The 12,283-nt window shown below is 36.5% G+C and overlaps 1 protein-coding gene across 3 annotated transcripts in view; it reads right to left on the bottom strand.

The window, feature by feature from the left end:
• EPHA3 (EPH receptor A3) overlaps positions 1-12,283 on the bottom strand; it is a 235,338-nt gene that overhangs the window by 184,519 nt on the left and 38,536 nt on the right. The window lies entirely within an intron of this gene.

The following is a 12,283-nucleotide window of genomic DNA, read 5'->3' as shown; positions in this document are numbered from 1 at the left end:
TACGAATTGAATGGTGCTTATGCAACAAGTCAATATTTAATACTTGGGCTCACTTTTTTAAGTTTCTGAACTGATCAATTAAAGACTCTGAACATAGTCATTCACTATGTTTTCTCTCCTTGGTCTCCTCCCACATTAATACCAAGCAGCAGATCCAGAGACCACTGAGATTGAAAAACAAGCAAACAAACAAACAACTTCAGTTTTTTAGGGGATTTTAGGGGATTTGGACGTTGCCCTGAGAGATGTTTACAAGAAAAATACCTGATCATACAAACATATCACAGCAGAACTTCTCTAAGGAACCAGGATTTCTCTTAGGCCAAAAATATCTTTATATTCATATCCTGCCAATACATTAGAGCTCTGTAGTGGGTACTACCCACACTGGTTTAAGTTTCTGGGGCAATGTTGGGATTCTCATTAGAAAAATCACTAGAAAAACATTAATTACATATAGAAGCAGAAGCTGAAAGACTAGCTAGAAGACTTACTGAACTCCTATTCAGGTTTACGGAGAGTTTGAGATCCAATCAAATGCATAAAATGCGTGTCACCGAGAAACTCCTTTAAAAGCCAGCACATGCAGCAGCAGTTGACAAGCTGGAAAATTTAAATCTTCATTGTAACAACTTTACCTGACACGCCTAGAGACAAAAGTGAACAAACAGCTCAGCTCCCAACTTGTCAGCTTTTCTGTCAAACTTATGCCTCACATTTCAGTGTGAAAAAATCTTTCACAGCCACATTTGTTTCAGAGAACTTTACTCTCAATGTTATAATTTCAAGGCAGTAACTACAAACCACATAATCTCTGCATTGAGGGATTGCCAGTTATAGCTAAATTACTGACACTGACCTGAACACTCTCTTGTGCCCTCTTCTTGTTTTATTCAATTTATTATAAGCAAACTCAAAACTATTAGAGTTCTTTCACTAGTCCAACAAGATAAAAATGAGCTATCTTGGGCATGCTAATTGAAAAGTGTTGTTTCCCCTTCTCATTAAACACTTTTATTTAAAAAGAGCCTCATATTTATGTGCATCTAAAACCACGTAAAGTCAAGTTACATAGACAAGAAACTGAGCACTCAAGCCAAAGAAAGAAACACCCCTGAAGACTCCAGAAGCATTCTTAACTAAGTTATAATGCATGAATCCAAACAGAATCTTTTTGTTTCTGCTTTTGCTTCTTCCTGAGTAATGACATACAGCTGTATTTACGCTGTAGAATATTTATGTAAAACGTGCCTGCAACCTGTGTAAGATAAGCAATGCATTTTGCTGTTGGAACATTAACTTTTGGCTTTTCTGACCCGTGTGTTCAAAATGTTCCGCTTTAATATCCCCTTCATTTTCTTTGCCCTGAATATTTGCGCACACAGTCTGCAGACCTGTTTCGTGTTCGCAATGCTAGAATTCCGAGCTGCACTTTGATCATGGCCCAGTGAGTGGTAATTTTCTACCTTGAGCATGTCAGCCTAATAAAATGAACAAACTGTTCCCAGTCTCAGAGATTTAAAAACAAAAAATCCACAGTTGCCAAAGTTTTCTGCTTCTTATCAAGATCCATGCTTGGCACCAGATGCATTTGATTCATTCATCATTGTCAGTGCACTCACACACTAATTATTTCAAATTGTTTCCTCAGGCAGAGGTCTAGGACAAATGCAAGCAAGCCAAAAATAGCAGTTATGAATAATTATGCATAATTTACCTCAAGGCCTGGGCCAGTCGATCATTAAAACTTCTTCTTGCCACCTGTGATCCAGGGTAATTGTAGACTTTAAATTAGTTCAAGATTACTTTTTTTTTAAATACATTGCCAACATTTAACCTATTAGTAGTTTTCTGATGCTTTAAACATTTCCAATAAAATGCCAGTAAGTTTCTTCCTTTTCCTTCTTTTTTTAACAATGCCTTTGTATTTCACAAGCTGACAAGTTCGCTAACAGGAAAAACTTCAGAGACAAGGTCAGCACACACAACCTAACTGTATGGCTGCAAAACAAGGTTCTGAGAAAAGCATAATTCCTCTTCCTCAACCTCAAAGTAAATTCTGATGTTCCAAAACTAAAGTTGTTTCAGTCCCTACAACTTTCCCTATTACAGTTCTAACTTCTTACACAGAAAAGAACTTCCATAACACTGATGTTTCAAACAACAACAAAAAATGATAAAACACTTGCTCCTGCAAATTCAAAAGCATCTGTTTAATTTTACAGATAGCAAACTCGTTAATTCCAATGGGCTCCAAAGCAGCGAGCGATGCAGGTGTAGAAGGTTTTGCAGAACCAGAGCCTTATTTCATTCATCGTAATGAATGTACCTTCTATGTTGATGTGTTGCTTTAACTATTAAAATTACAGGTTTAAAATAAGAACAGCTGAGAGAAAGAAAACCCACCCTAAAGATTTCCAGAAGAAACATGTATCATAACAAAAAATAAGTATACGTATCAGTAATAATTCCTAAAAACTACTCTAGTTTGGGAATACAGTACAGATGTTTCAGAGACAACAGAAAATATGTAACAGTAACCAGAGCTATTGATGCACAAATTAAAAATATTGCTTACTCAGGGAAAATGATCTATGAATTCCTCCATTCAAGGACAAATATACAAACATCAGACTTCTCAGAGATGATAAATACTCCACTGTTCAGTAAACCGTGTAAGACATGCAGGAACCAGTCCAGCTAAGCTCTGAAGTCATTGAAACTAAGGATCAGAGACTCATAGAATTGTTTAGGTTGGAAAAGACCTTTCAGGTCATCCAGCCCGACCCTTAACCTAACGCCGCCAAGCCCACCACTAGACCAGGCCCCTACGCGCCACGTCCGCGGGTCTTTGCAATACCTCCAGCGCTGGTGACTCGACCACCTGCCCGGGCAGCCTCTTCCAGGGCCTGGCGACAACCCTTGCGACAAGGAACAAGTTGCTCCTCACGGCCCATCTAAACCTGCCCTGGCGCAACTGCAGGCCGTCGCCTCTCGTCCCATCGCTTGTCACTTGGGAGAACAGACCAACAGCCTCCTGGCTGCAACCTCCTTTCAGGGAGTTCTAGACAGCCACCAGGTCTCCCCTCAGCCTCCTTCCTCCGGGCGCTAAACCACCCTGGTTCCCTCAGCCGCTCCTCCTAAGACTCGTGCTCTAGACCCTTCGCCAGTACATACGCTTACATACTTTGCTCATTCAAGACCAAAAAAAAAAAAAAAAAACCCCAAACCCACAGAGACCATTTTTAAAAAAGGTTACATTCAGTAACACAATGTAACGTATTATTAGAGATGAAACACACACAGAAAAACATGAATTCAAGCTGTCTTCCAAATAGCGACTTAAAACATTAATTACACATAGTTCTTCTATTAAAAACAGATATTCCTAAGGTATTAATGGCTGAAGTTTACATGGTCTGATCAGTTCTAAAGCTGACACAGAATCCTGCATCATCAACAGACTTTTACAGCAGACCAAGCGAGCTAATATGTTTTAAGTTGGAGCTTACTAAGTTTCCCAAACAGAAGAAAAAACAAAGCTTGCAGTGCAATTCTTTCAAGTATCAGATGCTGTGGCATCTCAGCCTGAGTTAAAATGACAGCTGCATTAGATGTCTTTGCACCACATCATTTTGTATTGGGGCATCTCCTGCTGAACTGTATGGAGCAAACTGTGTATTTCTAACCCTCTGATAAACTGAAAAAGGGTGCGAATACTGAACAATGGATACAGAAAAGGGAAGGACATAAATACACTTCCTCTGTAGGGTATCCTTGTGGCTGCTATGTCATTAAAGGCTCTTGTGTATGTAGTAGATAGTTTGACATTGCAGGTATAAAGCGATTATTATCAAAGTACTTCATATCAGAAAGTAATATTCAGGAACTTTCATTTATCTACCTTGCCATCTTGCCCATGTCACGGCCCAACTCCTAAGAACATCTGCAATTTTACATAACAAATTTCCTGTTGCTGAGAGAGATGATGCTAATGTCTGATCTCAGTTCTGTGGCAAATGTAGTTGTCGCTAATTTACTATTATGGATCTTATACTACTGAAGTTTGTTATTTACCAATCTACTTGTGTTTGTTATAAAGAGTTAGGAAGTGCTTTACACTTTTTGGAATAGATGTCTCCTCCTCCTTCAAGACTGACTTAATGCAACCATGGTGGACTAAGTTTTGGGATTCAAGTGACTTTTTTCTACTTTTATTTTCTACAAGGAAAAAACGAAGGCATAAACTCATCTTTCAGCTGTTTTCTATCCATCACACGCACACTTTCAATGCGAGGCGTAGACTGCTAAATGCTCCTCAAAGTAGATCAATTTTTATTACGAAAAACTTGAATGCTTTGTCATGAGCTAAGTTTTCACAACTGGAACCAACAGGTAGTATAAATACCAGTAATCACAATTTTTCTTTCCTGCCACCACACATGAAATTTACAATTAAAATTATTTTTTAAAAGTCATGAAATGTAATTTAGAAACATGCTAATCACTCAACCAATACAAAAAAAATGAAAGGTGTTTAGAAGGAACTAATTTTGTTTCCTCTTTGTTACATTGTGATTTTAAAGTGGCAAAAACAAATGAAAAAATACAATTTTCATAAAATGAAAGAATTACAAGTTCAATTGGACAACGAGTAGCATTTATGTTGAAATTGGTTATTTAAACCTGAATCTGGCCTAATCTGCTTTTCTATAGGGAATCACATTTTTTAAATTGCAGGGTTAAGATTATAGTGCGTATTACTTTAAAATGTTTATGAAAAACATTCATGAAATTTCCGGTTGTTCTCTAATTCAAGTATGCTGGAGTCAGAGATAACCAAGTTGTCAAAGCCCAAACTTAGAAGGGTTCTTGTGTCCCCTGTACAAAGAGGATTTCCTTCAATGATATCAAAACATGAAACAGTTATTTTCCCTTCGCATGATATCTAGTGCCTAGCATTCCTGCTTACTGTATGAATCTTTACTATCTCCATGTTTCTAATTTACCACACTTCAGTGTAACTTCAAGCTTTGTGTATAAATTGGATGCAAGCAATTAATAAATCATTAATAAACTATTACTTTCAAAGAAAACTATTACTTTTCAAACACTTGACATGATTCACTGGATTCACTCAAGCAGTCTCTTTGCAACCACTGCTAATTCACACATTCCTATTCTCATAAATAGTCATTTGACGTTCTCTTCATTGCTGATCATCACTTATTATGGATGACAAACTTTTTAGATTCCTTCAAATGATATCTATGCTTCCATGAGTTCAAAACTAGGAGACTGTGAGTTTCCTTCTTACTATTAGCAACAGAAAGGGATTAACAATGGCACAGAACCCAAAGAAAAAAACAGAAATGGAAACTGGGTAGACTGATGCAAGAAACAGGAGTTAGAGCGCCATGTATTTTGCTAAACAGAACAAAACCAAAATGATCCCATAACAGCTATTTAAAGATCAAATAAATACAAAAGGACTTATTTCATGTGATTCACCAGGGTAAAATTCAAAAAGCACTCAAAAAAAAATCCCATGAAGAAATAGGAGACTGATTATCAGCAAATAATTCATAAAAGCGAGAGCTACAAAGCAGGCTGCAAAAAGATCTCCCAGAGGAACCCCATTAGCTGGAATTTTAAAATTGGGCTGAACAACGTGTAAGAACACATACTTCAGGGATCCAACCTGCTAATCTAGGGGATGGGAAGATGCTCTTTCAGGTGTCTTACCTTCTCAGTTTAGTTGGATGTATTTTGTTTCTTTGTGTGATACCTGGCTAGGAGGTCTGAAATGAGAGTAGTACTGAGAAGAAAGCCAAGCTGTAAGACCACCTGCATTACTTCAAAGAACATAGAATAGCTTGAGTTAGGTTTTAACAAATAGCTTATTCCAGTATGTTTACATGCTGATTATTAAACAGAACAATTAAGGAAGGCACAATCCTTTTTACTGCAGTTACATACTAAGCATTCCTGTCCCTATTGAAAAAAACACTTGAAAACAGTCTACATAAAAAGCAACTCCTGACCACAATTCCTAGAGGCCTATTATCTTCTCTCCAAGAAGCCCAATATAGCAAGATTTAAATAGTTAAGGTGGACTACTGAAAATGTAGATGCTAATAAAATTTCCACTAATCTTACACATATTGCTGCAGTAGCTCTAACTAATAAGGTGGAACTATTAGTGATCAGTCCCTTAGGGGAATGGTTTTGATGCTTGTTTGCATTCTCCCCTCCTGGGGTAGGGGTATACAAGGCTGGAGTATCCACTTATGGCCTCAGTTATTTTAACTCTTTTCTTTCTGTAGCATTCTTTTATATATTTTATGTATCGAGTAACACAGGAGAGATGCAAAAATAAGTTAAAGACATATTCCATGCTGTTACTTGCTACAGCAGTGTTGAAATACTACTCTGCTGCTTGAAGTACTAGCTACTCTATCACATTTTTCAGGAACAGATAGGTGAAATACCTTGCTGCTGATCTGAGCACAAACTCTCACACTATTCTCAGCCACAAGGTCTCACACTGCTCTTGCAGTAGCACATTCAGCAAAAAGTCCATGGCTTCTGCTCTTCCATACTTACAAAGCACGTTTCTCCTAGTTATAAACCTCTGAAAACTCCAAGCCCAAAGGAAGGTGGGGAGAAAAAGAAAAAGTAGTAATGAGCCTTTGTACTGTTCTCCAAAAAGTTCTTCTGTTTCTGATCCACCTGTTGCCTTTCAATTTAAATCTGTTTCTTATAGTCCTCTCAGTGCTCATTTTTAGTGCTAGAGTTACCTACAAATATTTTATCCTTGTTTTATTACATCCAGATACTGTTTAGGAACTAATGAAATCTTACCACAAAACAGATTAATACAATAAATTATACTATGAACTCTACTATAACATCACAGTCACCTTAAATAAATTACTCTCAGTAAATTTTACCAAAATAAACACATTCGGTTTTTCAGCTACAGTGGCACCGATACTGTTGGATTTTTTTTTTCACCCATATGCCTCAATTTTTTTCTCCAGACAATGCTGCTCTTGAGCAGATTTCATGTCTCTTCAATGGTACACCCTCAAATTAGTCACAAAACATCTGCTTTGAATAAACCAATATTTATAGAAAAAATTATAAAACCCTGTTCATTGCATTTGCACAAGCAGGCTAAAAACAACAGGACAATGAAGTATCAGGTATTTATGACAAACTCTGGAACAAATTCAGAGATGCTGTGAACTACGGTGTCAGTTACACATAGTGAAATACATGTAATTCAGGGTGAAAAAGACTGGTTGATGTTAAGAAACGAAAAGCCTACCCTCCCCCCACCCCCCCCACCCCCCCCCCCCCAAAAAAAAAAAAAAAGAAAAATCACTGTACGGCTGTTTTATTTCATGATGGTACAACAGCCTGCAATTCAGTTTTCTGGGAAAGCCTAGAAAACTCGGTACTCCAATTCTGCGTTGCTCTGCTGCCTCTACTTCCCATGGCCACAAACAGAAACGTACTGACAGACTGCCTTTGGAGAGGACTGAGGAAGTTTCTCTCGGCATTCGCTAGCGCTGTGCAGTAAGCTCAGAGAGCAGGAGAATACTAGAGAAAGTGACAAAGCCCCATCTACCACTCAAAGGCAAAATTTGTCAGTGTTTGACCTTCAATTGTTTCGAGTTTTTTTCTTTTTATCTGCAAGCTAATTTTCCATTTTCATTATTCCACATCCATGCTGCAGTTCCCGAGTACAGTAAATCTCTCTTTTTTTGGATATATAATGTCTTTTAATATCCTGTGCTCTCTATTCACACTGCAGTCCTCCCCTGTAATATATTGTCCATAAATTTTTCAAATGATATAAACTTTAACAGCTATGGATGTGATTGAAATACACTGTTAACTATTTTGCTCCTACAAAAATATTCTATGGAGGTTCATGTTCATTCTTTACACTTAACATCTGGGTCATGCAAATTTAAAAACGGCAAGAAAATTATTTTAGTCCCAAACTCCAAGTCATAAAAGACACAACACCAAAAATGATCCTTTTTCTGGTTTCCTCTGATTTATGATATACAGTTACTTGACCACGAAAGGAGATGCATAATCATTTTAAGTCAAATACATATAATTAAAATGCTAAAACTCAAAAATGCAATGTGTCATTGTGACAGCTGATAAATGTTATCAGCCATAAACATATCATGTGTGCATAGCATACAGATCACATACCACAAATGAAAACTAAAATTAAATATGGTTTTCTTGAGGAACGCGCGGTGTTATATAATACAGTTTACAAAATGGACAGCAATCCTCAATCCTCCATGATAAAATGCAGTTCTTTCTGAAATGATCCCACTCACCCACTGACATGTATAATTTTTGCTGGGATAATTCCACCAAACTCAAACACTTGTATTTGCTGAACTGAAACTCTGCCTTGGGTCAATTCCAGCTAAGTTTATACCTACTAAAGCAGCGTGATGTCTTCTAAATTTTGCAACTTATTTTTCACGTCCCCAGCTTCCAGGTACCACAGTATTCCACTCTGTGCAAACTCCCATGGTGCACCCTATATAATGTAGACAAACGAGCGCAATTTGTCACAGAAGCTCAAATACGCAGATTTTGCTGCAAGTTACAGTTTTGACAGATCTTTGGAGAGGCCTAAGGATATAGCTCACACAAAAAGTTTCTGCAACTGTAGGTCCAAGACCCTACTAAATTGTGTTAATGAACCTAGCAAAGCACCCTTGAACAGTGGTTTACTAGTTAATTTTAAACAACAAAAATGCCTACCTGAAGCTTTTTACTGGTACTCAATTTACCATTTACAAACACCAACACAACAAAATATTGTCTTGTAGTTTAGAATGTGTCAAACCATGCTAACAGAAGATTAAAGAACTTCTGCTCAAAATGACATTACAGAAAATCTGAAAGTCAAGTCCAGGGAGTAAAGCAAGAAGTTACACAACTTACTGGTCTCCAAGTATCAAGACTTTTCATATTTTTGAGACGTGCTTAATGGTAAAGTAAAAATCACAATTCGGAGTTCATGAGCTCAAATGAAAACTCCATACCTCAGTAATTTTACTTGTTGTACCATTTGTCGAATTTTAACTCTTATTTTACACTGCAGCAACCTGCATAAATTGCCATCAGCAAATACAAAACTACTTTCTCATTAAAAAATTACTTCCTTAATCACCTTCTGATACTCCTCAAAATATTATGGTTTTATGAGATTTTTTTTCTGCCAGTCCCTGACTGGCATTTTCTTTTTTTTTTTTTTCTTCCTCCTCCAAAATAAACATGCTAGTGAGACATACAGCGGCTATGCTGTAAACAGTTTTTCTCTTGTTATTTATCACTAAATAACACAGACTACTAATTTCATTTTGGAAAAATGCAATACTTCATGTTAACCAACTATGTGCCTGTGCCATTAAAAAAAAAAAGGTGGAGGGAGAGATGGTTCTTAGTTTTAAGAATAATCAAACATGTAAAATTAGCCTGACACAAATAAGTATCATAACAGCAGCAAAATTTCATTAAGTTAGTATTCTAGATGTTATTATACTTTCAGCTACTTAGATTTACTGATTATCTGAGAAGAAAATGTAATTTCATTAACAATACTCTAAAATAAGGATTTATTCTGGTTATACAGTGATATAACCACAGCATATAAGCACTGTTCCTCTGAAATCAGCACACTAATGCTACAGTAAAAGGTAGTAAAATTGAAATCAGATTTGCACTCAAAGAATTTCCTATTAATATTTAAATCAACAAAGAAGAAAAAATAAATAAATCACTAAAGCACGCGCACGCACACACATTCAAAACTCTTTAAACACTACGATTATAGCTGCTATTGAAATTATGCTGCAGCCCTGGAAAAGCTCATTGCAAATTACCTGTCAGTCAAAGGCACACTGTGTTCTCATGACTTTCATATCACAAATGGATTTACTTTACCACCACTGGAAGACTCATTGCTGTGAGTTCACAGAATGGTCAGTGAAACCAGTTCCATACACCAACCTTTAGTAAGACCAGAACCTAAATAAGAACCATTCTGTAGTATATTGAATCAATTCAGATTAGAGCTGTTAAGTCGATGTCAGATGTCACTACAAGTTATTAGTATACAACAGTAATAGTTTCTTCTTTTCCCTCAAGAAATAGCGAGATGCATTACTACACCTTTCAACGAGATATTAGGATTTGACCAGGCTTGCAATAAGGAACATCACTCACTATTAAAACCAAGTTGCCACAATCAGAAATATTATGAATCTTAGCTTGACAAAATTGATTTTTTTTTTTATTTCCCATTGCACACCATATTCATACATCTGACCAGGAACTGTTACATAGGTTGAAAAGGCCACTATTTCTAATAAGAAAGTCCAACCATTCAAGGATTTCATACAATATGCGACTACTTTAATTTGCACTTCTGATAGGGAAATAGATACCATTGTGTTTTGTCTATGGAAGTAATACTTGAGATATATTTATATGGTTACTCTGGCAGCCAGCCCCTTAAAGCAGATCTGCATGGATCAGAGGAATACGCAAAACCTCTGAAGTCTTCCTGTGCCTACAAGCACCAAATAGCCAGAGGTAATATCATGAAAAGCTGACACTAAACTGAACGCTATATTTATGTCTAAATGTCATCTGTATGGCAACTTAAATTTGAAAGTTTATGAAATAAATCACATTTATGTGGTTTGATGACTTTTCAAAGAAGCTATTTGAAACTATTCAGAGCCGTGGGATGAAGGCAACAGTCCTAATGGAGACAGATTATATAGAGCAAGTAAACTGGTCTAAGGTACAAAGGGAGAGGAATTTATTACCTAGACTTGTAACTCTGCATACCTGGTGAGACTTCTATATATCTCATCACCCAGTAAGCCTTGTTTTGTTATTCAGAGTTCAGAAGAAAGACATTTAATGAAGATTTAGTTTCTCAAATGTAAATTTGGAGGAAAGTGGTCCAGGCCAAATCATCTTATACCAGTGAAACTAAATGAGCTGTTCAAAATAGTAAAGAGAGCAAGATCAGAATGCTTGCTTCTCTCTTCATATTAAAAAATTAGAAAGTAGAGTAATAAGGAATAACCTTTAAGAGCAATAAGAAAGCAGTCAAACTCTGGAAGACAGGTATCACATCGCATATTGTCAATACATTGCGGTACAAGATCAACGACTATCAAGTTCATTTCACATTCACTCTTGTACCATAAATCATAAAGAACTTGCTATCAATACAATGATCCGGTCTATAACCTTCATTTGAATTAAACTGAATTCTTTTAACACTTAATGCTTTCTTTTTTCTGTTTGTTTTTGGTTCTTTCTTTAATTTCCAGTAAAATAAAAATCTGATTTCCAATGCTTGACCAGTGTTTCCCTCAGTTCACATTCACTGCATTTGGCTACTCTGATATACCAGCACAATGCTTAGCACTATAGGTTCTAGTATAATAAACATTAGTTTATGAAGAAGTACGCATACTTCATGCTCTTTTAGGAGATTCTTTTTAAAGTTAGTTTGTATATACTTAAAAGAAACCCATGGACATATTTGCATAATGAAAAGATAAGATTTGTATAGCAGACTGTAATGATAAAACCTTTAATCTGTGAACTATTTTTGTGTTTAGTGCTACATAATTAAGTTCATAATTTTTACTTGAATGCCATAAGCTATAACCATGCTCCCAGAGTTTGGGAGTGGGATGTTGTTGTTGTTTTTAAATTACTGCTAAAAGCTCATTTTCCAATGGAAAATTCCTAATAGGAAAGTAGAGCTAACATGTTGGCATATGGCACCAAGCACCAAAAGGTCAGTTGATCAGCAGCAAATACTTCGTAACACCGACCTTCTATCATTAAAATTATTCAAATACTCTATTTCCCTGTTATTGATTTCATCAAATTACTGAAACAAGTAGTACTGTCTCCCTAAACCTTACCTGTATTTCCAGAGCTGAAAATTAAAACGCTGTACTGTAGAACTGCCGTTTGCCAACTGCTAGGAGATGTCAGGACTTTTTGTACCAGCTGCCAGTCATCAGAATCAGCAACTTGGTGAATAGCTTTTTATTTCACACTCACACAACTATAACTGCAGTATTTACAAACAGCACAAGGACTAGATCTTCTGACACGGACCACTGTCAAAACACAAACGAGAGGCAAAAAAACCTGTTCTCAAAAGAAATTCACAAATTCTGACAGTGCTGGCACCTGA

This window comes from Grus americana, chromosome 1 (genome assembly GCF_028858705.1).
Source record: "Grus americana isolate bGruAme1 chromosome 1, bGruAme1.mat, whole genome shotgun sequence".
Classification (NCBI taxonomy): Eukaryota; Metazoa; Chordata; class Aves; order Gruiformes; family Gruidae; genus Grus; species Grus americana.
This window is presented reverse-complemented; position numbering and strand designations above follow the sequence as displayed.